This window comes from Neovison vison, chromosome 12 (assembly GCF_020171115.1).
Source record: "Neovison vison isolate M4711 chromosome 12, ASM_NN_V1, whole genome shotgun sequence".
In the NCBI taxonomy this organism is placed as follows: Eukaryota; Metazoa; Chordata; class Mammalia; order Carnivora; family Mustelidae; genus Neogale; species Neogale vison.
Window position 1 is genome coordinate 74127654 of NC_058102.1, and position 24771 is coordinate 74152424.

General features: G+C 38.3%; 1 protein-coding gene across 3 annotated transcripts in view; it reads left to right on the forward strand.

The window, feature by feature from the left end:
- FGD4 (FYVE, RhoGEF and PH domain containing 4) overlaps positions 1–24771 on the forward strand; it is a 202084-nt gene that overhangs the window by 20012 nt on the left and 157301 nt on the right. The window lies entirely within an intron of this gene.

The window sequence follows — 24771 nt, forward strand, 5'->3', positions numbered from 1 at the left end:
AATTTGTAATGATTTAAGTGCTTTCTTCCAAACTGCATAACATTTGAAATGGTGATTGATAATGCATGAAGACATGGTTGGCTTATTAGAATATCTTTCACAGAAGCTTAGCAAATTGAAATAGAAAAGCAAGGGTCCAGGGTGCCTGGGTGACTCAGTCATTAAGTGTCTGCCCTAGGCTTAGGTCAGGTGGTGATCCTGCAGGGTCCTGGAATCACCGCACATCCGGTTCCCTGCTCAGTGGGAAGCCTGCTTCTCTCTCTCCCACTCCTCCTGCTTGTGTTCCCTCTCTCTGTGTGTCTCTCTCTGTCAAATAAATAAATAAAATCTTAAAAACAAAACAAAATAAAAAACAAAGGTCATTAATGAATAAGTTCCTGTGCAAACATTGGCTTTCTTTAACACTTCCCAGTTGAAGACTAAGGGGTGTGTCATGAATTGGCCATGAAAGAATGTGAGACAAATGGAGTATGAAGATGGTTCAAAGGTTCTTAAAGAGCTAGGAGAACATGTACTTGGCATAATGAGATTTATTAGAAAAAATGATGTCCAGTGATGTCTTTAGTGAAATCTCTTTAGTCCTTATCAGAAAAAAAAAATCCTTTAAAAGAATATACAATCTTCATAATACAACTCTTTAAAAGTAAGTTTTTACATGCTTAGTATTTGTAAAAGCCTGTGTCAAGGTTTTCTTTTCAATTTACAAAATAGGTATTTAGGAAGTTGAACTTTGACTTACATAATTCTTACCCTTTGACCATTGCTTAAAAATGATGAGGTTGAAAGTTGGAGTTTGCCTCTGGTACAATAGCTTTTTATATGGGTACAGACTGAAGGAAACAGCTAGCTCATGATATGATTATTGAATTAAATCTTTTGTTTCTGTGGGTGCTGAAAATGGCAGAAAACCTATTTCCTGCATTTCATCAGTAGGTCTTTATGCATTCATTATTTTGGGACTGAACTTACATGTTTCACGTAAGCAGTCACTGAAAGTGAGGCCCAAGTTGAGACTGGGAATTGGGCTATACTGTGAATTGGGAATAAGATACATATTCTTTCTGAGTTTGAAATTTCTTTGCTAAATTACTAAACATGGAGACAGATCTATCTATTTATGTATCTGTCTCTATGTGCTTCTGTAAGGACCTCCTGCCTGTGGAACTTCTGATTTTTCTACAGAAGACCAGAAGCGGGAATTGTATGTAAAAATTTCTTGATGGTTGCCACTAATGAAAAGTTACTTTGTTTTGTGGGCCAAACTAACCTGCTCTTTTTAGCGGTGTGCACTCTCAGGCTAGGCAGTGTGGGTATGATTCTCTCCTCCGTGGAGAGACAACAGCAGCACCTGTTCCACACACTCAAAGTTGACAAGTCTGGAGCACAGGGACGTGCTGCGCACGGTCCTGCAGCGGGACCCGGAGGAAGAGTGTAGATGGGAAGTGGCATTGATCTGGAGCCTGAAGCACAGGTCAGATTTAGAGGGGGGGTCAGTGAGGGGCACACATCCTGCCCAGAGGGGGAAAGCACCAGCCGATTACTGGGAGTAGCAGTTGTTCAGTTTGCCTCCAGCCTTCTGCTCTGGCGATGTCCCCAGGAAAAGAAGGATAAAGCCAAGCGCTTCCCATAATCTGTGTGCCCCCACACCCCCAGCCTCTCAAAATGATTCATGCACTATAAGTTAAAAAAGAGAATGTGAAAATTCAAAAATAAGAAAAATCAGCTTTAAGACAGGTCCCCTAGACTGACCGGATTGTTGATTCTTAAAAAGTCTCGTGTGGGGGCGCCTGGGTGACTCAGTGGGTTAAGGCCTCTGCCTTCAGCTTGGGTCGTGATCCCAGGGTCCTCTGCTCAGCAGGGAGCCTGGTTCCCTTCCTCTCTCTCTGCCTGCCTCTCTGCCTACCTGTGATCTCTGTCTGTCAAATAGATAAATAAAATCTTAAAAAAAAAAAAAAAAGGTCTCGTGTGTAGTGGAGCTGCTGTCCTGAGTAGTCTCACATTTTACTTTTAAGTAAAGAGGACATTGGCTGAGTACCAGCAGAATTAAAGGCTTTGCTCCCTTAAATTTTGAGTTTCCTTCACTAGACTTTCATATTTTAGAATCACCTTTATATTTCTCCGTAGTTTCCTGAGGTGTGGTTGGATGACTCAAGGTTACTAAAGTTACTCTTTGACTTTCCTGGAGTTCAAGTTTATTGTCTTTACTGTTAAACATTAGATTTCTGGTTTAAGGTGGCGCCAGTGTGCTGTATGAACTATTGGGTTGTATTAGGTGAGACTATCTGTTCCATTTGCAGTGTAGGAGATAATCTAACACAACTGAAATTAAACGTACCACGGAAAGGCTTAGCCTTTCTAGTCCTGGGTCATCCATTAACTTGCTCAGTGACCTAGGGCAAGTCACTTACCTTGAATGATGTGTGATGTTTTTCATCTGTTAAATAGAGATGGGTAGCCAGGTTAAATGCCTGATAGGGCAAGATTTGGAACAGACACATGCAAATGCTGTCCCTTCCCACCAGTGTCCTGTCTGATTTGTTCACCTTGGAATCCTAGTGTGGTGCGTCAGACATAGCAGGTTCTCAAGTATTTGTTGGATGAAATCAATATGGAAAAGAAATCCACCCTCCTACCCCACCATGGTACTAGAAGAGGCAGAGATAGGTATCTTCAGTGTTTGTTTTGATGAGTGTGTGTGTATGTGTGTGTGTGTGTAAAAAACTCAACTTATTGTGAGAAGGACACAGATACAAGACAGAGAACTGTGTGGCAAAAATTAAAAGTAATTGCTTGCCTGATCTGTTCCCAAATCTTTAGGTCCTGCAGATTGTAATCTTGGCCTTTTTTATGCCTTTACTTGCTCATTCACTTTGGTTGATGCATTTATTTATTCAGAACTCATTTCTTGAGCACCTGCTAGGTCTTGAGTCCTGGTTTAAGCATGACAGTGGCTAAGGTGAATTAGGTTCATACCATTAAACAGACCATCACCATTTTTTAAAAAAGATTTTATTTATTTATTTGACTGAGAGAGAGCATGAGAGGGAAGAAGGTCAGAGGGAGAAGCAGATGCCTTGCTGAGCAGGGAGTCCCATGCGGGACTTGATCCTGGGACTCCGGGATCATGACCTGAGCAAAGGCAGTCGCTTAACCAACTGAGCCACCCAGGTGCTCAAGAGGCTGTCATCTTAATAGAGAAATGAACAGAAGCAGATCACAGTGCTATATGGTGTTAGAGGTATTATGGTGAGTGTATATAGAAGAAATAGTGGAAATGCAAGTAAGGGAGCCATTGTATCTGGGCTCTTGGAGCAGAGTCATTTGGGCTCATAGAAAAAGGGGTACTTGAGCTAGGTCTTAAAATGTGAATGTGTGTTGGGGTACCTGGGTGGCTAAGTCGGTTAAGCATCCGCCTTACCCTCAGGTCATGATCTCAGGGTCCTGGGATTGAGCCCCGCGTCGGTTCCCCACTCCTCAGGGCATCTGCTTCACCTTCACTGTCTGCCTGCCACTCACTCACCCTGCTTGTGCTCTCTCTTTTTGCCAAATAAATAAATGAAATCTTAAAAAACCGTGAACATGTGTTGAGTAAGAGGAAGGGAAAGGTAGGGCACTGGGGATCACCTCCTGTAGGCTGAATTATGGGGAGAGACATAAGGGAGGGATGCAAGGAAAAACTGGGAAAAATCTGACACCATAAGATATCTCCTGAGACAGAGTTTTTCTGAGGTAGAGTTATAAAGTAATGTAGTTTTATGTTAAAATATTTCTTCCAGCATACTAACCTTTGTATTTTTTTTTTAAAGATTTATTTATTTATTTATTTATTTGACAGAGAGAAATCACAAGTAGATGGAGAGGCAGGCAGAGAGAGAGGGGGGAAGCAGGCTTCCCGCTGAGCAGAGAGCCCGATGCGGGACTCGATCCCAGGACCCTGAGATCATGACCTGAGCCGAAGGCAGCGGCTTAACCCACTGAGCCACCCAGGCGCCCCTAACCTTTGTATTTTTATGTAATTTTATTTTCATAATACTCCTGGAAAAATAGGCAATATTGTTTCCATTTGTAGACTGAGAATTTGAGGTAATCAAAGTCAGATGATGTGTTTAGGGTAATTAATAAGTACGGATTCTGTGTCTTTTAAACTTAAAATTTAACTTAACAGTTTATTTTATTTTATTTATTTATTTTTAAAGATTTTATTTATTTATTTGACAGACAGAGATCACAAGTAGGCAGAGAGGCAGGCAGAGAGAGATGGGTAGGCAGGCTCCCTGCCTGATCATGACCTGAGCTGAAGGCAGAGGCTTTAACCCACTGAGCCACCCAGGTGCCCCTAACTTAAAATTTTAAATAAATTTAAAATAGTATCAAATGTGCCAAAAAATTAAAATTATAGTACATAGAATTTTTTTTCCTGATTGATAGTGAATGGTCTACCTGATACCCAATCAACCCTGAATATTTAGTGCATATGTATGTTTTAAACTAAGGACATTCACCTATGTAGTCATAATACAGCCATCAAAATCAGGATAGTAAATTGCTTATAGCAATTCAGGTCCTGTTCAACAGGTCCCATTCAAGTCTCACCAGTTGCCCCAGTCATGTCCTTTATGGCGGGAGATCCAGTTCAGAATTGCCCCCTTGCTTTTAGCCACTATGTGTACTTATCGTCTCCTACAATCTGGAACAGAATCTTAGTCTTTCCTTCATTTTCATGACCTTGACACTTCCAAAGATTGAAGGCCAGCTGTTGTATGGAATGGGTTTGTCTGAAGTGTCCTCATGATGAGATTGAGTTTAGATGTCTTGAATAGGCATATCACAAAACTTACACTGCTTTCCTTCTAATTGAATCTTAGCAATCATAAGATGACTGATTTCTCTGTCTCATTGCTAATGCTGTTCACTTTGATCCTTGACTAATGTGATTTCTGCCAGCTTCTCTAAAGCAAATTTCTTTCTCTGTAATTAATTACCAAGTATTTTGTGGTTGAGTACTTTGAGACTGTAAATATCTCCTTTCTCATCAAACTTTAAGTTTATTTGGTTACAGTAGTATGTATGCATCATTTCCTGGTAGGTTTTTATCTGTTATACTCCTTTCACTTTGTAGCTTTTGTTCCTGTTTGACAAGTTCCCATAATTCTTAGAGCACTTCTGGAGGGCACAAGTTGTTCCAAGGTCATCTTGTTCTTCCCTTTTGCCTCCGTACTGGAATCATCCTGGAATCAGTGATTCTCCAAGGAGTCCTTGTTTTTCTTAGTGGAGAATGGTATGGAGAAACCAAGATCATGACTATGGGGGTGTTAACTGCTCTCAGGGCTTCTCAGCTAGGGGAATATATGCAGTTATATGCATACATACACACACACACACACACACACACTCTCTCTCTCACACATATTTATACATTCTCAATCTAAAAATTGTGAGCTGTTCATAAAGATATAGCTAGTTCTAATCTGACACCACAGGACTCATTCCAGTTTTCTCCCTTGCCATATTTGCAACTTCTTTTCAGAAAGTGGGTATTCTGGCTATTATCCTTAATGTATTTTCTTATTTGGTCAGTTCTGCTATACATACCCAGTCTACTGTTGCTGCTGCCTCTCCTCCCTCTGTGTTGTTGTCCTCACACTGCTTGGGCTCTGATACACTGTCCCATATTGACCCCATTTGGATACCTTCTTGATTGAACATGGGCATGACTCTAATTAGAAGAGTGACGAGACTGGAGGCACTAGGTTTACCTCTCTTGCACTTCAGATAAAGCTTGTGAAGGGGTAATTGAGATCTTGCCTGTATTCTCCAAATCTTATATTGTATATTTTTAGTCAGTTTTTTCATGTAGTTAGGTTTCTTTTTGTTTTGTACTTTGTACAAAAGCAATGAATGTATTTATATGTGGGTATTGTGATTCTTGTATAGTGCCTACATGTATCATTATTGGACAGCTTGTGGTATAAGTGGTGAAGCCATATGTTTGTGTAGTAACATAAAATGCAAAGATGTAAGAACCAGTTTCATCTGTAATCCTCTTTCTCATGGATTGCAATATAAATTAGAATACTGCACAGTGGGGGCGCCTGGGTGGCTCAGTGGGTTAAGCCGCTGCCTTCGGCTCAGGTCATGATCTCAGGGTCCTGGGATCGAGTCCCGCATCGGGCTCTTTGCTCAGCAGGGAGCCTGCTTCCCTCTACCTCTCTCTCTGCCTGCCTCTCTGTCTACTTGCAATATCTCTCTGTCAAATAAAAAAAAAAAAAAAAAAAGAATACTGCACAGTGTCATGATCCTTGAATTTTTTTTGAAGATTTATTTATTTTAGAGTGTGCATGTGTGTGCACACACATGTGAGTGGGGGTGGGCAGAGAGAGGGAGAAGAAGAAAATCTCGAGTAGATTACCTGCTGAGCACAGAGCCCAATATGTGGCTTGATCCTCGGACCTTGAGATCATGAGCCCAGCACCGTTCCGCTGCACTACTCTGCTCCCATGACCCTGAGATCATGATTTGAGCCAAAATCAAGAGTTGATTGCTTAACTGAGCCATCCAGGTGCCCTGTGTGATCCTCTAATTTTAAAATTATAGCAAAGACATTACCAGTGGTGTATCAGTTTCTTTTGGTTTATATTTGTGTTTTTCCTTAAATTTATTTTTCTTTTAAATATGCATAAGGAGGAAATTGCTAATTAAGGTCATGCCTGTCTTTTAAAGATAATAAGAACAGGGTTTCTTACTTTCCTGAACTGCATGCCTTTGGAAATCCTTCACAAGTCAATTTGTTGGGAAATAGAGCTTCCTGGACTTTCCTTTCTTGTGTGCACTTGTGTGTTCTGTAGGAAGCATATGTAAATGTGGGCACTCTGAATAGTTGTTGACTGATTGCCAATCTGATTGATTAAAATTGATTAAATATCATGCTGAGGGGCGCCTGGATGGCTCAGTCTATTAAGAATCTGTCTTCTGCTCAGGTCATGATCCCGGCATCCTGGAATTGAGCCCTGCATCAGGCTCCCTGCTTGGTGGGGAGCCTGCTTCTCCTTCTCTTTCTGCCTGCCACTCCCCCTGCTTGTGCTCACTCTCTCTCTGTCAAATAAATAAAATATTTTAAAAAATAAAAAGCATGCTCACATTGAGGTTCTTTTAAACTTTGCTCCTTAACATTTTCCATTCGTAAGTCTGTCCTGAAATAGCACTCTGAGAAGCCATCCTTTTTCATTGTTCTTGTGATTTGGGGAACAATTTTATAGGAAAATGTTTTGCATATATGCCCATGGTTCAGGGTAGCTCTTGAGGAGTTTACTGTCAGTATGTACCAGACACTATTCAGATCTCATCTTTCTTTCTTAGTGAATGTGGAGATCACTATGCACCCATGAACGGACAGATCACTCTTCATCCAAAAACAAGTTAAAGATTCATTTGTCTAAGAATGGCATGTTGGTTAAAAAAAAAAAAAAAGTGGGAATCTGCAGAAAAAAATAGCAATATACATGTAGGTACCAGTTTGTGAGGTGCAGTTCTATTGCAAAGTAATATAACCAGCTGGATTGGTTGGATGTGCTACTTTTTGGAAGTTGGGACCCTGAGGCAAAAGGTAGAGAACTTCAGGGATCATAAGATGGGTGAATTATTTGAGCATTTTCCCTGCTCTGAATTCTAGCCCTTCATTGCCCTATGGAACTATGTGATCCTTAATAGCTGAAGTGTATAAACACCTTATGCACAAAATGAACAATTTTTTTGTTATGGAAAATCTCTACTTTGCATAAGTTCGGAAAGAGTATGACCTCCAGTTCTATCACCCAGTTTTGCCATTTAACATATGGGCAAATGATTTTAAGTTACAAAGTATTTTTAAAACCCTTTGAATTTTAATGAAATGGGACTTAGAACTTTTAGCCTGCTATGTTCTCAGAATTAAGTAATTTATATTTAAAGCATCGTACATATGTAAACTTTGTCTATACCATGGCAAATGAGAAATTTTCCTTGGATTCCAGTTTATCATTGCCTTAGGTACAATTTATTCCATTTCTCCTTTTGTTTTGTAAAATCATTAAGATTTCTTTCTGGGAAAAAACCTTTCCTCAAGGCTTAACCAACAGTAAATAAAACAAACAAAAACATTAATGCACTGATGATTGTTAGTTGCCTGAATTAATCAAAGGAGTTCAAGAAGATGTTTGTGTAGCAAGATTTCTTTTGCTCCTGATTTTGTGGTATTCTTCTTTACTTCTGTGTCTGCTCAAACATCTACAGAACTTTTTTTCCATTTTCAAAAACTGTGGTAAAATATTCACAACATAAATTTTGTTGTCTTCATCATTTTTATGTGTACAGTTCAGTGGTATTAATTACAGTCTTGTGCAACCATCTCTACCTTCTACCCCCAAAACTCTTCATCTTTAATAAAATTGAAACACTATACCCATTAGACACCAACTCTCCATTTTCTGCACCCCCCCAAAAAAAACAACAACAAAAAAAACCTGTGGGTAATTTTTTTTTTTGAGTTTTAGGAATTCTATATATAGTCTAGATATTAATTCCTTATCAGAGTTGTAAATATTTTCTCCCATTATGTAGGTTGCCTTTTTATACTCTTTTGATAGTGTTGTGTATGCACAAAACCAGATTTTCATCAAGTCAAATTTGTCCATTTTTATTTTGTTACTTGTGCCTTTGCTTTCTTGTCAAATTAAATGTTGTGAATCTTTTGTCCTATGTTTTCTTTGAAGACTTATATTGTTTTAGGTCTTGAATTTAGGTTCTTTTTTTTTTGTTTTGTTTTATTTTTATTATTATTATTTTTTTCAATTTATTTATTTTCAGAAAAACATTATTCATTATTTTTTCACCACACCCAGTGCTCCATGCAAGCCGTGCCCTCTATAATACCCACCACCTGGTACCCCAACTTCCCACCCCCCTGCCACTTCAAACCCCTCAGATTGTTTCTCAGAGTCCATAATCTGAATTTAGGTTCTTGACCCATTTAAGTTTTTCCATGTGGTATTAGGTAAAGGTCCAACTTAATTCTTTTGCATGTAGATACCTAGTTTTCCCAGCACCTTTTGTTGGAAAGATCATCCTTTCCCCATTAAATGGTATTGGCTTCCTTGTCAGACATCATTTAACCGTATATGTGAGAGTTTATTTTTTACTTCTCTGTTCTATTCCACTGGTCTGTATATCTTTATGACAGTGCTACACTGTTTTAATTATTGTATCTTTGTATTTAGTTTCAAAATCAAGAAGTGTGAGTTATCCAGGTTTTTTTTCTTCAAAATTACAGCAGGTATTCAGAATCTGTTGAGATTTCATATGACTTTTAGGATGGATTTCTCTATTTCTGCAAAAAAAGTCATTGGGATTTCTATAGAGATTGAATCTGTAGGTTGATTTGGGTAGTACTGACATTTTAGCAATACATTTTTTAAGGATTTTATTTATTTGAGGGGCACGTGGATGGCTCAGCTGTTAAGCATCTGCCTTCGGCTCAGGTCATGATCCCAGGGTCCTGGGATTGAGTCCCACATCGGGCTTACTGCTCAGCAAGAATCCTGCTTCTCCCTCTGCCTACTGTTACCCCTGCTTGTGTTCCCTCTCTCGCTGTCTCTGTCTCTGTTTAGTAAAATCTTTAAAAATATATATTTTATTTATTTGAGAGAGAGAGAGAATAAGCAGGAGGAGGGGCAGAAGGAGAGGAAGAGAAGCAGATTCCCCATTGAACACAGGGCCTGATGCAGGACTGTATCCCACAACCCCAAGATCATGACCTGAGCCAAAACCAAAAGTCAGATGCTCAACCGACTGAGCGAGCCAGGTGCCACTCCATTTGTCTTTTAAAATCTCTTTCAGCAATACTTTATAGTTTTCATTGTACAGGTATTCCTAAGTAGTCTACTTGATGCTCTTGCAAATATATTTTTATAATTTTCTTTTCAGTTCATTGTTTACAGAAATGCAATTGAGTTTTGTGTGTTGACTTTGCAGAATTTATTTTTCAGTTATAACAGGGGTGTGTGTGTGTGTCTGTGTCTGTGTCTGTGTCTGTACGTAATCTTTAGAGTTTCCTAAATGGCCAATAAGATCATCATCTGCAAACAGATAATTTTACTTCTTCCCTCAATTTAGATGCCTTTTATTTCTTTTTCATGCCTGTTTGCTCTGGCTAGAACTTCCAGTACTATGTTGAATAGAAGTGGTGAAAGCAGGCATCCTTCCCTTGTTTCTGATTATAGAGGAAAAGCTTTTAGTCTTTCTCAAATGAGTATGATGTTCACTATCAGTTTATCATATGTGGCTTTTTTTTTCATATATGGCTTTTATTATGTTACAAAACATACCACACTCCCCACAACACATACCCTCCCTCTCTAGTTTTGTCTTGTTTCATTTTTCCCCTCTCTTACCTTGTGATCCTCTGCCTTATTTCTTAAATTCCACGTATCAGTGAGATTATATAACTGTTTTTCTCTGATTAACTTGCTTTGCCTAGCATAAAACCCTCTGCTTCCATCCATGTCGTTGCAAATGGCTACCAGAATTTCTTTATTTTTATTTTTATCATTTAGTAAATGATGAAATAAGACAATTACTGGGTGTTTCATGTAAAGTTTAAAATAAGTTATTTCTAAAACTAAGCTTTGAAATTTCTATTCTGACAAGATTTCTTAGCTCTTCAATGCACCTCACACTTACTTTTTTTTAAAGTGAAATATAGTTGGTATACAGTGTCAAATCCATTTCAGGCATATAACATAGTGATTCAACTAGTCTGTACATTTTGCTATGCTCACCACAAATGTAGTTACTATCTGTCTCCATATGATACTGTTACAATATCATTGACTATATTCCCTGTGCTGTACCGTGCATTCCTGTGACTTCTTCATTCCATACCTAGAAGCCTTTACCTTTCACTTCCCTTCACCCATTTTGCCCCTTCCCACAAGCCTACATTTACTACTTATTTTGATTTCTGAGGTTTGATTCATTTCAGGACTCTGCACTACATGGTCATCTGTCACTCTTTATCTCAGATTACTCAGAAACTGTTTGTTTCGTCTGTCTTCTCTACTGAATTATAAGCTGCAGGAGGACAGAAATCATGTGTTCTTCACTTACATATCTTGATAGTCTGGAATGTATTAGACACTTAATAAATATTTATTTTGAAAAATCAGAAATGTCAAATGTGACTGTCATGATGTGATAAATTCCATGTGCTCCTGAGTATTCTTTATTAGAGAATCCATGCAGTGTAGATGCTTTTTGAGGTGTCTGCCAGTCAGTCTCTGAATTGTTTCTTCTTTCCCTCTTCAAATGATAGATTTGAAATTATGCTTCTGCCTATGATGGGATAACTGAATTTACCCTCCCATCTAAAACAAAACTAAAATAAGCAAGCAAGCAACCAACAAAACAGACAAAAGACGTGGCATAAAGTAACAAGGAACAATGATCTTGAGAAGTGTTATCCCCAGGAGATGGGAAATAGATGAGGCAAGTATTAAGATTTCCCAAGTTTTACTGCTTTGAGAGTGTTTCTAGTCCACAGCTCAGGGAGGGCAAAGATCTCAGGAGGAGCACAGAAGATTCTTTGAGTTGAGAAGTTAGACCACTGTGGTTAGGATTTGTAGGACAGAGTACCAGAGCGAAGAGATCTGCAAAGGGAAATCTCCAGAGATCTGTAGGGAGACCCCCTATAGAATACTGATCATTGTTTACATATAAGGAAACTACCCAAAGGTCATGATAAACCACTGATATAGATTATAAGAAACAGTGCCCAGTGCTCAAAGGGAATAGTACTTTTTCTGAGTCATGGGACCTTGGGGAGAATACTCAGAAAGATTTTTGCCTTCATAGTACAGAATAAGTTGCCCTAGACTGAGCAATGCCTTGGACCTACCTAACACATCATAAAAGCAAGCCCTGAGAGGCACAGATGGTTTTCACTTAATTTCTAATGGCATTTTGGAACAAAACTCAAGAATATTTTTAGTAGTATAAAAATATCCAGTATCCAGAAGAATAACATTAGCAATGTCTGGCATTTAATCAAAGATTACTAGGCATGCAAAGAAACAAGAACATAATCCTTAATAAGGAGGATAATCATTTGAAACCAATCCAAAACTAATAGACATTGTAACGATCAGAAGTCATTAAAACAGGTTACTATATATGCATTACATGTTGAAAAAAAAGGCAAAACAAATGAAAAACAGACCTGGGAGATGGAAAAAAGACCAAAATCGAACTTTGAAAGATGGAAACTATAATATAAGATGAAAATCACACCAGTTGGGATTAATGGCAGATTAGACATTGCAGAAGAAAAGACCAAAGAACTTTTTAAAGAAGATTTTATTTATTTGAGAGAGAGAGTGTATATGCATGCAAGAAAGAGCATGGTGTAGAGGGGGGCAGAGGACAATGGAGAAGCAGACTCCCTGCTAAACAGGGAGCCCCACGTGGGGCCCTGTCCCAGGACCCTGGGATCATGACCTGAGCTGAAGGGAGGTGCTTAACTGGAGGGAGACACCTAACTGAATTAGTCTAAAAGACTAAGAAACTTTTGAGCATGATAGACATTATCTGAAATAAAATGAGGGTTGGGGGACAAGACTGAGAAAAAGTGAAAAGAAGGTAAGTGAATCATGGACAAATTTAAGTGGCCTGATATAATTTACTTGTAATCTTTGAAAGGCATAGGAGACAGAAAATAATTTTGAAGGAATAGCCAAAAAAATTACCAAACTTGATGGAAACAATAAATCCATAAATACAAGAAGCTCAGGAAACTCCAAACACTAAGTTACACAGAAGCACATCATAATCACATTACTTCAAATCCATGATGAAGAGAACATCTTAAAAGCAACCAGAGTGGGCCACCTGGCTGAGGCAGTAGGTAGAGCATGCAACTTTTTATCTCAGGACGGTGTTCAAGCCCCATGTTATATGGGAGTGGAGTCTACTTAAATTAAAAAAAAAAAAAAAAGGAGAGACATCCAGTGGGGAAATGATACCATACATACAGAGGAATAAAGGCAAAGGTCTTTGACAGCAGATTTTGTCTAAAAAATGCAGGTGAGAAAACAAAAGAGCAACATCTTTAAAGTACTCAAAACAAAAAAAACCCTAGAATTCTATATCACCAAAAATGTCTTTCAAAAATAAAGGTGAAATAAAAACATTTTAGACATTTTCAGATGTACAAAAGCTAGAAGAATTCATCAAGAGATGGGCTTCTTAGCACCCTATTTGATTGGGCCCAGATGACTTCCTTAGTTGGGCCAATCCAAATATTCTTCTCGGACCAATATTACACAGTGTGTTAACTAGAATGTATTTTATTTTTATTATTTTTTAACTGGAATTTAAATTAAAAAATATATTCTTGTAGGAATGTGAAACTTGAACTGAGGAAATCCTGTTACTATGTGAAATTGGGGCTTATGTGTAATAGTCCAGGGGAACTGAATAACAAAGGTTTTGAGCACAGAAAACAATTCATGAAAGCAACTTGGAGGCAAGAAGCAGACATTCCCATGGTTTTCAGTGGTCTTCCAATTCCCAGTTCTAGTCATTCTTGAGGCTGAGTTGCAGACCTGCATTTTGAATCTGTGAGAAGCCACTCCATCGTTAGGATAAATTTACCTCCTTTTTTTTTTTTTTTTTAAGATTTTATTTATTTATTTGACAGAGATCACAAGTAGGCAGAGAGTAGGCATACACAGAGAGAGAGAGAGGTGGAAGCAGGCTCCCCACTGAGTAGAGAGCTCGATTGGGGGCTTGATCCTGGATCATGACCTGAGCCGAAGGCAGAGGCTTTAACCCACTGAGCCACCCAGGTGTCCCTAAATTTACCTCTTTTTTAACATGTTCTTAGATACTTGTCACCCCCCCCCAAAAAAAAGATTTATTTTAATGTAAATTAGATGTCCTATCTAGGCATAAGAACAGAAAGAGGAGTCAGTTGTGAGGATTTAGCATTTTTAGGCCAGTCACCTATTTAGGATTGTTATGGTTTTCTCAGCTGTAAGGTCTTAGATTTCTGTTGAGTCATGGAAGGAAAAAGATGCTCTAGCATTTGCTTTTTTTTTTTTTTAAATAAATGTAAGTATTTAAATGAAAGGGTTTTTTTTATTGGAGCATATGAATTTTTTAAACTATTTTTTTATTTTTATTTTTTAAACATATAATTTATTATTAGCCCCAGGGGTACAGGTTTGTGAATCGCCAGGTTTACACACTTCACAGCACTCTCTATAAAGATGCTCTAGCTTATAAAGTTAGTTTTCTGTCTCACTATCTGGAGTACCCACACAGCCAGAAATTGTTAAAGAAATGAGGAAAACAGTGGCAAGAGCTTCACAGTGTTAATACAAGAGTCCCAGAGAAGTTAGGGTTTTCTGTATGGACTGTTTGCTTTTCTAACATCCTCCACAAGATGCCCCTATGCTCTGGTTGATATTAGATAAAATCTTTGACTTAAAAAAAAAATTGACTTTTGCCTTTCCATTAATCTCTAGTCTTTTTATTTTTACTGTTTTTAAAAAGGTTTATTTATTTATTAGAGAGCAAGAGTGGAGGGAGGGTCAGAGGGAGAAGCAGACTCCCCGCTGAGCAGGGAGCCCAATGCAGGCAGGGCTTGATCCCAGGACCCCAGGATCACGACCTGAGCCCATGCAGAAATTTAACCGGCTGAGCCACCCAGGGGTGTCCCTTTTCACTAATGCTTAAAAAAAATATATCAATGTGATATCCCAGCCTCTGAGTCTGTACCAAATGCTTGTTGTTTTAAGTAAGGTTTGGTTTCCATGTAGTCTGTATTTCTATCCTAGTCATTAGATATTATTTTCTTTTATTTAACTCAATAGGATCATAAGCATGCTTTTGACCAAATATTTTACTGCTAAATATCTGAAGTTGACTAGACTTCAATTCAGAATCTTAGAAAATTTAAATCTTTAAACAGTTGCTCTTTTTATCAACTTTAATGTTCTTGTATCTAACAATCTATTTTGTGATTCTTTGTAATTTTTCCACCTTTTGGGTAATGTGGCAGTATTAAAGTCTTTTTTGAAGGTTCTGGTGATCCTAAATATCATTTTGGGAGTGTTTTGACCTACTTGGAATGGCTTTTTGCAGTAGAGAGAATGTTTATCCCCAGGGTAACTCTGCTACAGAATTGCCCCGTGTGAATGCTCCGAAACTTCCCACTTACCAGATCTTTTATTATTTGAACACAAGGAACAGCATGTAGCCAAAAAGCAGGGAGGAAGATTGCATTGTTCTTGACTTCCTTGAATTAAGACATTTTATTCATCTAGTGTTTTCTACAGATTGTTTGTCGGTAATATCCTGAACAAGGATTTTACAACAGTTGCTTGCACGTGTGTTCCTTCTCAGTATGTTTGCTGTAGTGAGAAACAACTTAATCATTTTGTTTAATACAACATGATACTTTTAGATAAAATTTTACTTTATACCTTACCTTTCTTAGGTGTATGGCTCTATTAAGTATAGCATTGTAGTCTTTTTTGGTATTGAAAGATGAACTGTCAGGTCACATATTTAAACTTACAGTATACATTTTCAATGTTTGCATTTACTTTATGCCATATATTTTTTAAAGATTTTATTTATTTACTTGACAGAGAAATCACAAGTAGGCAGAGAGGCAGTTGGGGGGGTGGAACAGGCTCCCTGCTGAGCACAGAGCCCAATGTAGGACTCTATCCCAGAACCCTGAGATCATGACCTGAGCTGGAGGCAGGTGGCACACTGAGCCACCCAGGCACCCCTCATACACCATATTTGTGATTGACAGCAGAATATTTAGGTCATTTGCTTGATCTTTTCAGGTTTGGGTCATTTACAGTAAACATTTTTACCTACCCATTTCAGTTTTGTTTTGTTTTGTTTTGTTTTGTTTTTAAGATATATTTATTTTAGAGAGAGCACAAGCAGGGGGAGGGGGAGAGGGAGAGAGAGTCTCAAGCCAGCTCTGAGCTGAGCACAGAGCCCAATGCTGGGCTTGATCTCAAAAGGCTGAGATTGAGACCTGAACCGAAACCAAGAGTTGAAAGCTTAGCTGACTCTACCACCCAGGTGAGGCACCTGGGGCACCAGTTTTTTTTCTTAGTTTTTTTTTTTTTTTTTTTTTTTTAATGCAAGTATATGTTTCTACAGAAATGAGAAAGAATCACTTAAAGTAAAAAACGAGCAGGACATGTTTTGTTTGGTGATTGTCAGCACTTGAACTTGAGGTTTTGTGATGTTTGTTGAAAGTAGACAATTGAGATAAATGTAGTATTCTTATGTATTTTGGCCTCCAGGAGGCAGCAAGATCTAGTAAAATTTCTACATCCTAAGGATCCTTGGTCCTTTGTCATTTTAAGAACTTTTCATTATGAAAACATTTGCTCCTTGATTCATAAAGTTATACTGGGAACAAGTAACGACTGATAGTCACAGACTTACAGATGGAGATTGTGATTGTGTTGTTCTCTTTTGTGACTATTTAAAAAGAAAAAAGAATTGTTGTCATTGCCATAGTAGTAGCCTAATGATTGAGAAAACAAAGGACTTAATAACTTTAATGGACAAGTACTTTTCCATTTGCAGATCAGTTTTCTTATGGAAATGCTGTGTGAGCATTACTGTCATTAATAGTTTGGGACTCTTGGGACGCCTGGGTGGCGCAGTTGGTTGGACGACTGCCTCCGGCTCAGGGCGTGATCCTGGAGTTCCGGGATCGAGTCCCACATCAGGCTCCCAGCTCCATGGGGAGTCTGCTTCGCTCTCTGACCTTCTCCTCACTCATTCTCTCTTTCACTGTCTCTCTCTCTCAAATAAATAAAATAAAATCTTTAAAAAAAAAAATAGTTTGGGACTCTTATTTCTAGCTGTTGTTTTTGCTAAAATACTATGGTAAGTGTTTAAGTATAATTTGATTAAAATTACTGGCAAATGTTATGGCTCTCTTATAGCTATTAAATGCTATCTAAAATTGGCTGAAACTCAAGAACTACATTATGTTAGTATTTTCATTTTAATTATACTTTCTGGGTGTGATCAAAATGTGTTCATGACATTAAAACTATTGGCTTCAGGAGAACAGGAATTGTGAATGTGTTGTCAGGGGATAATGCGTGAACAGCCATTTTGACCTATTTTTCTTTTCCTGTTTTCATGCCCCCTGAATGATTGCTATTTAGTGACTTGGATGACAGTAATACAGTAGAGGAATAATACCCATTGCTTTTCCTAGAATTGCTACTTTTAGGAGAATGTATTCTGCTCAAAGTTCAAAAGTTGGTTCAGGGGGCAAAGGAACTGGTGGGAAGACTTACTTATAACCTTATTTATGATGTTGATATTGTTAATTTCAGTAATTTAGTTTTGGGTCTGTTTCAACCCAAACCTCAAAGTTCAGGTCACACTCTTTTGACCTTGAATGTACTTAATTCAGAAAGGATTAATCAAATACTGAACGAATTGATCAATGTGAAAGAAAATTAGAGTACCGTATATTCTGAAGAAGTCCAGTAGTTCTTTTTCCATAAAAGGATATAGTCCTTTAAAAACAGAAGTCTAAAAAAAAATATATAAATTATAAAAATGGAAATCTGAGCATAAAATCTGAAATTTTCTGTTTAGAATGGTCTCAGGTTTCCACCTCCCCTTTTGTATTTCTTTCTTTTTTTTTTTTTAAAGATTTCATTTATTTATTTACCTGACAGAGAGAAATCGCAAGTAGGCAGAGAGGCAGGCAGAGAGGCAGGCAGAGAGAGAGAGGAGGAAGCAGGCTCCTTGCTGAGCAGAGAGCCCCATGTGGGACTCAATCCCAGGACCCTGAGATCATGCCCTGAGCCAAAGGCAGTGGCTTAACCCACTGAGTCACCCAGGCACCCTCCCCTTTTGTATTTCAGATACAAAGGTCTACAGTCACCTAATGCGCTGGGCTGCTTTTTGCTTTTTTTTTTTTTTAATGTTCGTTTAATGTTTATTGTCTCTGCATTTTCAGGGTGATACTTGGGACAGATTGGAAATGGGAGAGCTAGAGCTGGCATAAGCTGTGTGATTTCTGTAATGAGTCAGCATGTACTTGAAGGAATTAAATCATTTGGAAATCTTTAGATTTTAAGAAGCAAAATAGAGTTTCTATCTCAAGTTTTTATGTATTCTGCGTTAGGTCACTAGAACGTTACTTACAGGAAAATACAGTTTCTATCAAAAAAATTGAGTATTCTATTTCAACATTGTTTAGTTTCTTGTTTTTCTTTTAACTAGAAATCAGAATTTTTTTTTTAAGGATTTTATTTATTTGAGAGGGAAAGAGGGAAGGAAGGACAGAGGGAGGGTGAGAGGGAGAAGCAGGCTCCCTACTGAGCAGGGGGCCCCATGTGGGACTCAATCCCAGGACCCCAAGATCATGAACTGAGCCTAAGGCAAACACTTAACCAACTGAGCCACCCAGGTGCCCTAGAAATCAGAGTTATATGAAGGAAAATCACTGTGAAACATTTTGTATTTTTTTTAACATTTTAAAACTTTTATTTATTTATTAGCATTTTATTTTTTTATTAAAGAGACAGAGTAAGAGAGTGCACAAGTGGGGTGAGGGGCAGAGGGGGAAACAGACTGCCCGCTGAGCAAAGAGCCCAATGCAGGGTGGGATCATGACCTGAACTGCAGGCAGACACTTAACTGACTGAGCCACCCAGGTACCCCAAACATTTTGTATTTTAGCCCAAGTGTATCTAGGGTTATTTTTGTCCATTAACTTAATTCAGGATTATTACAGCTGAAATAATAATGCTTAAAAGATGTCCAACTCCTCTTAAGATGGAGAATTGTAGTAACAAGATAATTTTTCTTACCATTTACAACTGTCCTCATTTCAAACCTCGTCTATCCAGCACGTGCCACAAGTATGCATTATAAATATATTGTAGTGTCGGTAGAGTGTGGGGTGAAATTTCTAGTATCTAATTGCTAGGATCTTTTGTAAGAAAACATAACTTATGCTTGTTTTGTCAAATACGGAAAAAAAATGTACTGTTAGAGCATTAGGTGTGCTTCAAGGATAGATTCAGGGGACCCAGCCCTCCAGGGTTGTGTTTTGTGGGTATGTTTTTATGTGTGAGTATATATACATGTGTGTGGGATGGGCTGTTTTCATTAAAATGGTCAGCTTATTACACGTTATTAAAAGCACAACATTGTTATTTGTGCCCAGAACATAAAGAATATAGGGATAGAATGCAAATTTCAGTGGAAACCAAAGTCCTAGAGCTTAAAGCGACCTTGGAGAGTATCCAGGTCTTTAGTCATCCATCTCTGCTCCCAGGAGCTGGGGTGAAGACTTCTGCTTTTAAAACTAAATTATCAAGTGATTAATAATTAAATTCAGTAAGGACAGGATTGCTTTCCTTCCTGTTAGATAATGAATAGCATTTCCTCATTAAATTTTTTTTTTAACTCAAAATTTCTTTTAACCTTTATCACTTCTTGCCATCTATCTGTTTGGCAGTATGAACTGAATTCACGGTGAAATTTGTATAAGTACATATGAATGCAAATTAACGGGAAAAACACAAACAGCCTATTTTTTTGTGGCCTTGTTTGCTTGTGGCTGTGATTTTCTTTCTTTCATTCTTTTTCTAATAGGTATAATAGAGTTACATTTTCTGGTAATAAGAGTCCCCTGTGTGTTATAACACTGAACTTGTTGGTAAATCAATATTTTATCCACAAGAACATGTTTTGCAAAGAGCATCATGAATTTCAAGTGCTCTATAGCCCAGACAATTACTATAGCCAGTGGTCTGGTCTGGTGTTTGTTCTTGGCAAGTAAGTCTAAGTGTCCGTTACAGTATTTTTCACATTATGCTGTAATCTTATTTATTTGATAATTGTGCTGGGAGTCTGGGCATTTGCAGGCAATGAATGACTGGGTCTTCCTTATTTTCCTCAATGCCTGGTATATAATAGGTAGCCAGTAAATGCTTGCTGAATGAGTGAAGGTATGCAAGACCATATGTTAGAAACATCTAACAATGTGGTAGGGCTCCAGAATAAGGCGTGGTGGAGGATTGGGAAGAGATAAAGCTGGATGTAGATAATATCCTTATCCATACCTTAGGCTTTTTATGCAAGGCCAAAGGCTTTGGATTTACCCTGTAAGGAGTTGTAGGGCCATTGAGGATATCTGAGAAGGGAGTGGATAACATGATTACTTTTATAATTTAAAAAGGTAACAGTTTTAAGCCGTGTAGAACGTGGACTGGAGGAGCTGTATCAAAAGCTGAAGGCCAAGTGCAGTGTGGGGGGTGTGTGTACTTGGAGGTATCTAAGACATTTCAGGCGTTGGGAGAAAATTTTCAAACTTTTGGTTATTTTAAAAAAATCCTTACCAGGAATTATTATATATGTTGAAAAATCGTTATTACATTCTGTTGATGGCGACTTCCTTGTGTGACTGTTACATTGTCGCATCCCATGTGTTAGGTAAGGCTTCCTGAAAGGAGAATCGCAACTCTGTGACTCAAAGGGGATGGCAGAGCTTTTCAGTCTTTGCTTTTAGTATTTTGCTAAACATTACAGTTCGTATGTACTCGGTTCAGCGGATTTACACGATTTGTTGGCTAGCTTTAAACTCTTACAGAATGATAACAAGAGTGCAGAAATACTCTTAAGGAAACCACAGTTTGAAGATAAGCCTAACAGTAAAATGCAAGTGAACAATAAGTCAATGGTAGAGCTTACACTTCCCTGTAGCTCCGAGTCACATTATGATGCAAATACAAGGTTTAATCTGATAGGACAAGAAGGTGACCAAAAAACTAAAATCAGAATTATCACAAAGATTGCAGTGCCTGGGTGGCTCAGTGGGTTGGGCTTCTGCCTTCGCCTTGGGTGATAATCTCAGGGTCCTGGGATGGAGGCCCCCCACATCCGGCTCTCTGCTTGGCAGGGAGACTGCTCCCGCCCCCCGCCACCCCCTGCCTGCCTCTGCCTACTGGTGATCTCTCTCTGTGTTAAATAAATAAATAAATAAAATCTTAAAAAAAAAAAAAAAAAAAAAGAAAGTTGACATCTGGGTGTTCGTCCAGTGTGAAGTATGTGCTTGGCTTAAGCTTTATTGTGCTTTGAAATATTAAGTAATACTATGAATCCAGTATTTAAAACTACTTTTCATTTTATCTTTATATCCTCTTACTAAAAGTTCTATTTTTGTGTATTCTGTAATATATTAGTGTAGTCATACATGTATAATTTATAAATGCTCATGTTCTGGGGTGCAGAAGCAGAAGTTTTAATGGGTTGTATGAAAAAAACTCAAGAAGATTGGTTTAGAGAAAGATACTGAAAAACTAAGGCAAAGAAGAGGCGGTGATCAGAGGATCTCCTTAGATTCTTCCTAGGCACTGTAGACCTTATGGTGTCCTTTGTATATTTTCTGTGATAAGTTAACATTACTCCCCTGAAATAGATACTGTCATTCTATAGACAGCAAAACTGAGATTCAGAGAAATGGAATACCTTGCCCAAGATCACAGTTACAATATGTATTACAGATTGAGTAGTTCAGCCCAGGTCTCTTAAAAATTCATGGGCTTTCTACATATTGTTTCTATTGAATAACTAGGGATTTTAAAATGCTATTAACTGAGAAAAAGAATATAAGTATCCCATTTTTTTCCGGCTGGTAGATTACTACTGAATTTTTAATGGAGTTGTGTTTATAGAAACCCTACTTAAAACATCTAATCCATAAACGATGTGTGTTATTCCTGTGTCTGAGGGTCCAACATTTATTCATCATGATCGAAGTCAATATGGATTTATCTAAGTTTTTGTATGATAATAGAATACCCAGTTAGAAAAAAAAATTTTTCCCTTTGGAATGTCTGTCCTAATTTGAACCAGGAACATATGGGAGGGGGGAACATAAGCACTATTCAAGCAACTAAAACTGATGTAAATACAAAATTTACTGTTGTATTTAATTAAGCCCTTGTCAGATGAAGGCTTTCATGGCTCCTTATGTATCTCCAGGCTTGTAATAAAAGTTCTCAAATGATTTCTTCAGTCTTAGAAGCTAACAAGGTGAAGAAAAATGCCTCAGAGCTTAAGAGGCTTTTACTTATTGAGTTCAGTAATAATATTTCCCTTGATTCATCTATTTCTCTGGTTCTTTTTGATCTCCTTTTGCCAGGTACTTAATTTATTTGCTGTGAATTTATATAACTAGCAAAAATGGAATTTGAGTCTGCATATTTTCACAGAACACTGAGAGGTGCTTCAAAGCAAACAGAAACCTTCCTGGGGGAATTTCAAGAATGTTTTAAATGGAAGTATCTGCTTGTTCCAGTTTATGCCCTCTGCCCTGTGACTATTATTTTGTCCTTTTAAAGGTTTTAACTATGCCCTTTTTGTTATGGATTTGGTTTGGTTCCTGCATGGTGTCAGGTGGTTAATAACAAGTAAACACTGCATATCTGTTGTAGGAAAGTTGGTAGAAAAACTACTTTTCCATCCACCATACGGCAGCCTGAAGTGCCTTCACAGCTTACTCCACGGTTTGCCTTTAATGATGATTGTCAGATACGATAATGCATTACTTCTTTTCCTGCCTATATCTTTTCCATCTATGAGGAAATGACTATATGCTTGTATTTAAAATAAAACTTAATTTTCATCTAAATAGGTTTGCAAGTATTTTTAAAAATAGACAGATTTTGAAGGCAGTTTTCTAAGTGCAGAAATGTTTGGGACCCAACTTAGCTCCCTAAATCTGCCGCCCCTCCCCGCCTGCCTCCAGTTAGAAAGTATAACTGGGGCCACAATAAAGGAGATAATCCAACCAACACATGCCAGCTACAGTGCATAGCTGTGTAGTACCCACTAGGAATGTAGTATTTCCATTTTACCTGGGAGGAAAGTAGGCTTCAGAAAATTTAAATGTGTTTTCAAGGTTATACCCTCAATAACTGACAAAGTGGGGATTGATTTCTGACTGTGGTCCCATTGCTTTACTTTTTCTCAAGAGAGATAACATATATATTAAAAAAAAGTCTTAGCTTGCTGTCTGTCGCTTGGTAGGTTCTTAATAAATGTAGATTCTCCTTTCTCTTTCTCTGAACTTTTGTACCTTTCACTGAAACAAACAGAAATCCCACAAAGGGGATTGGCTGCTGTTTCCCCCCTTTGGGGGAAGGGACAACTTGATTAAAAGAAAAGAAACATATGCTGATGCTGCTTTATCCCTTTTGGGCTTAGCATGAGGGGACCACTCAAAGAAACCTTTTCTTATCTTTTTAACTCTTGTTACTGAAGTACAGTTGACATAAAATGTTATATTATTTTCGGTATATAGCACAGTGATTCGACAACTCTGTATTACTCAGTGCTCACTGTAAGTATAGTTACCATCTGTCACATACAATGGTATTACAATATTATTAACTATATTTTCTCTGCTGTACTTTTCATCCCCATGACTTATTTTGTAATTGGAAGTTGGTACCTCTTCATCCCCTTCACCTACTTGCCCACCCCCGACAGAGTTTTTCTATTTTGAATATAAGTGGGAGCTGAACAAGAGGTGTAGGGAGCTAGAAGCCATTTGATCCCTTAATAATTAGGGTTATTATGAGAGACTATGGACTCTGAAAAACAATCTGAGGGTTTTGAAGGGGTGGGTGGTGGGAAGTTGGGTGAGCCTGGTGGTCGGTATTAAGGAGAGCACGTTTTGCATGGAGCACTGGGTGTGGTGCATAAACAATGAATTCTGGTACACCGAAAAGAAATTTAAAAAATTAAAAATTAAAAAAAATAGGGTTATGGGCGCCTGGGTGGCTCAGTGGGTTAAGCCGCTGCCTTCGGCTCAGGTCATGATCTCAGGGTCCTGGGATCGAGTGCCGCCTCGGGCTCTCTGCTTGGTAGGGAGCCTGCTTCCTCCTCTCTCTCTCTCTCTCTGCCTGCCTCTATGCCTACTTGTGATCTCTCTCTGTCAAATAAATAAATAAAAAATCTTAAAAAAAAAAATTAAAAATTAAAAAAAATAGGGTTATGGGCGCCTGGGTGGCTCAGTGGGTTAAGCCGCTGCCTTCGGCTCAGGTCATGATCTCAGGGTCCTGGGATCGAGTGCCGCCTCGGGCTCTCTGCTTGGTAGGGAGCCTGCTTCCTCCTCTCTCTCTCTCTCTCTCTGCCTGCCTCTATGCCTACTTGTGATCTCTCTCTGTCAAATAAATAAATAAAAAATCTTAAAAAAAAAAAATTAAAAATTAAAAAAAATAGGGTTATGGGCGCCTGGGTGGCTCAGTGGGTTAAGCCGCTGCCTTCGGCTCAGGTCATGATCTCAGGGTCCTGGGATCAAGTCCCGCATCGGGCTCTCTGCTCAGCAGGGAGCCTGCTTCCCTCTCTCTCTCTCTGCCTGCCTCTCCGTCTTCTTGTGATGTCTCTCTGTCAAATAAATAAATAAAATCTTTAAAAAAAAAATAGGGTTTTTATTTAAGGAAGGATTTGTTTGAAGATTTTTTTTTTTTTAAATGAGTAAGCGTTTCAGGAGCTTAGCTTTGCATATAAGGCCAGACAGCTCCTGTTGCAAAGAGAGAAGTAAGAGGGCGTTCTGACAAGTTTAGGTTCTCAAACTTAGGTATATTAAGTACTGGTGAGTCTCATCAGGACTCTTGGGTGTTTGCAAAAGGTCCATGCAGTGCCATTCATATAGGC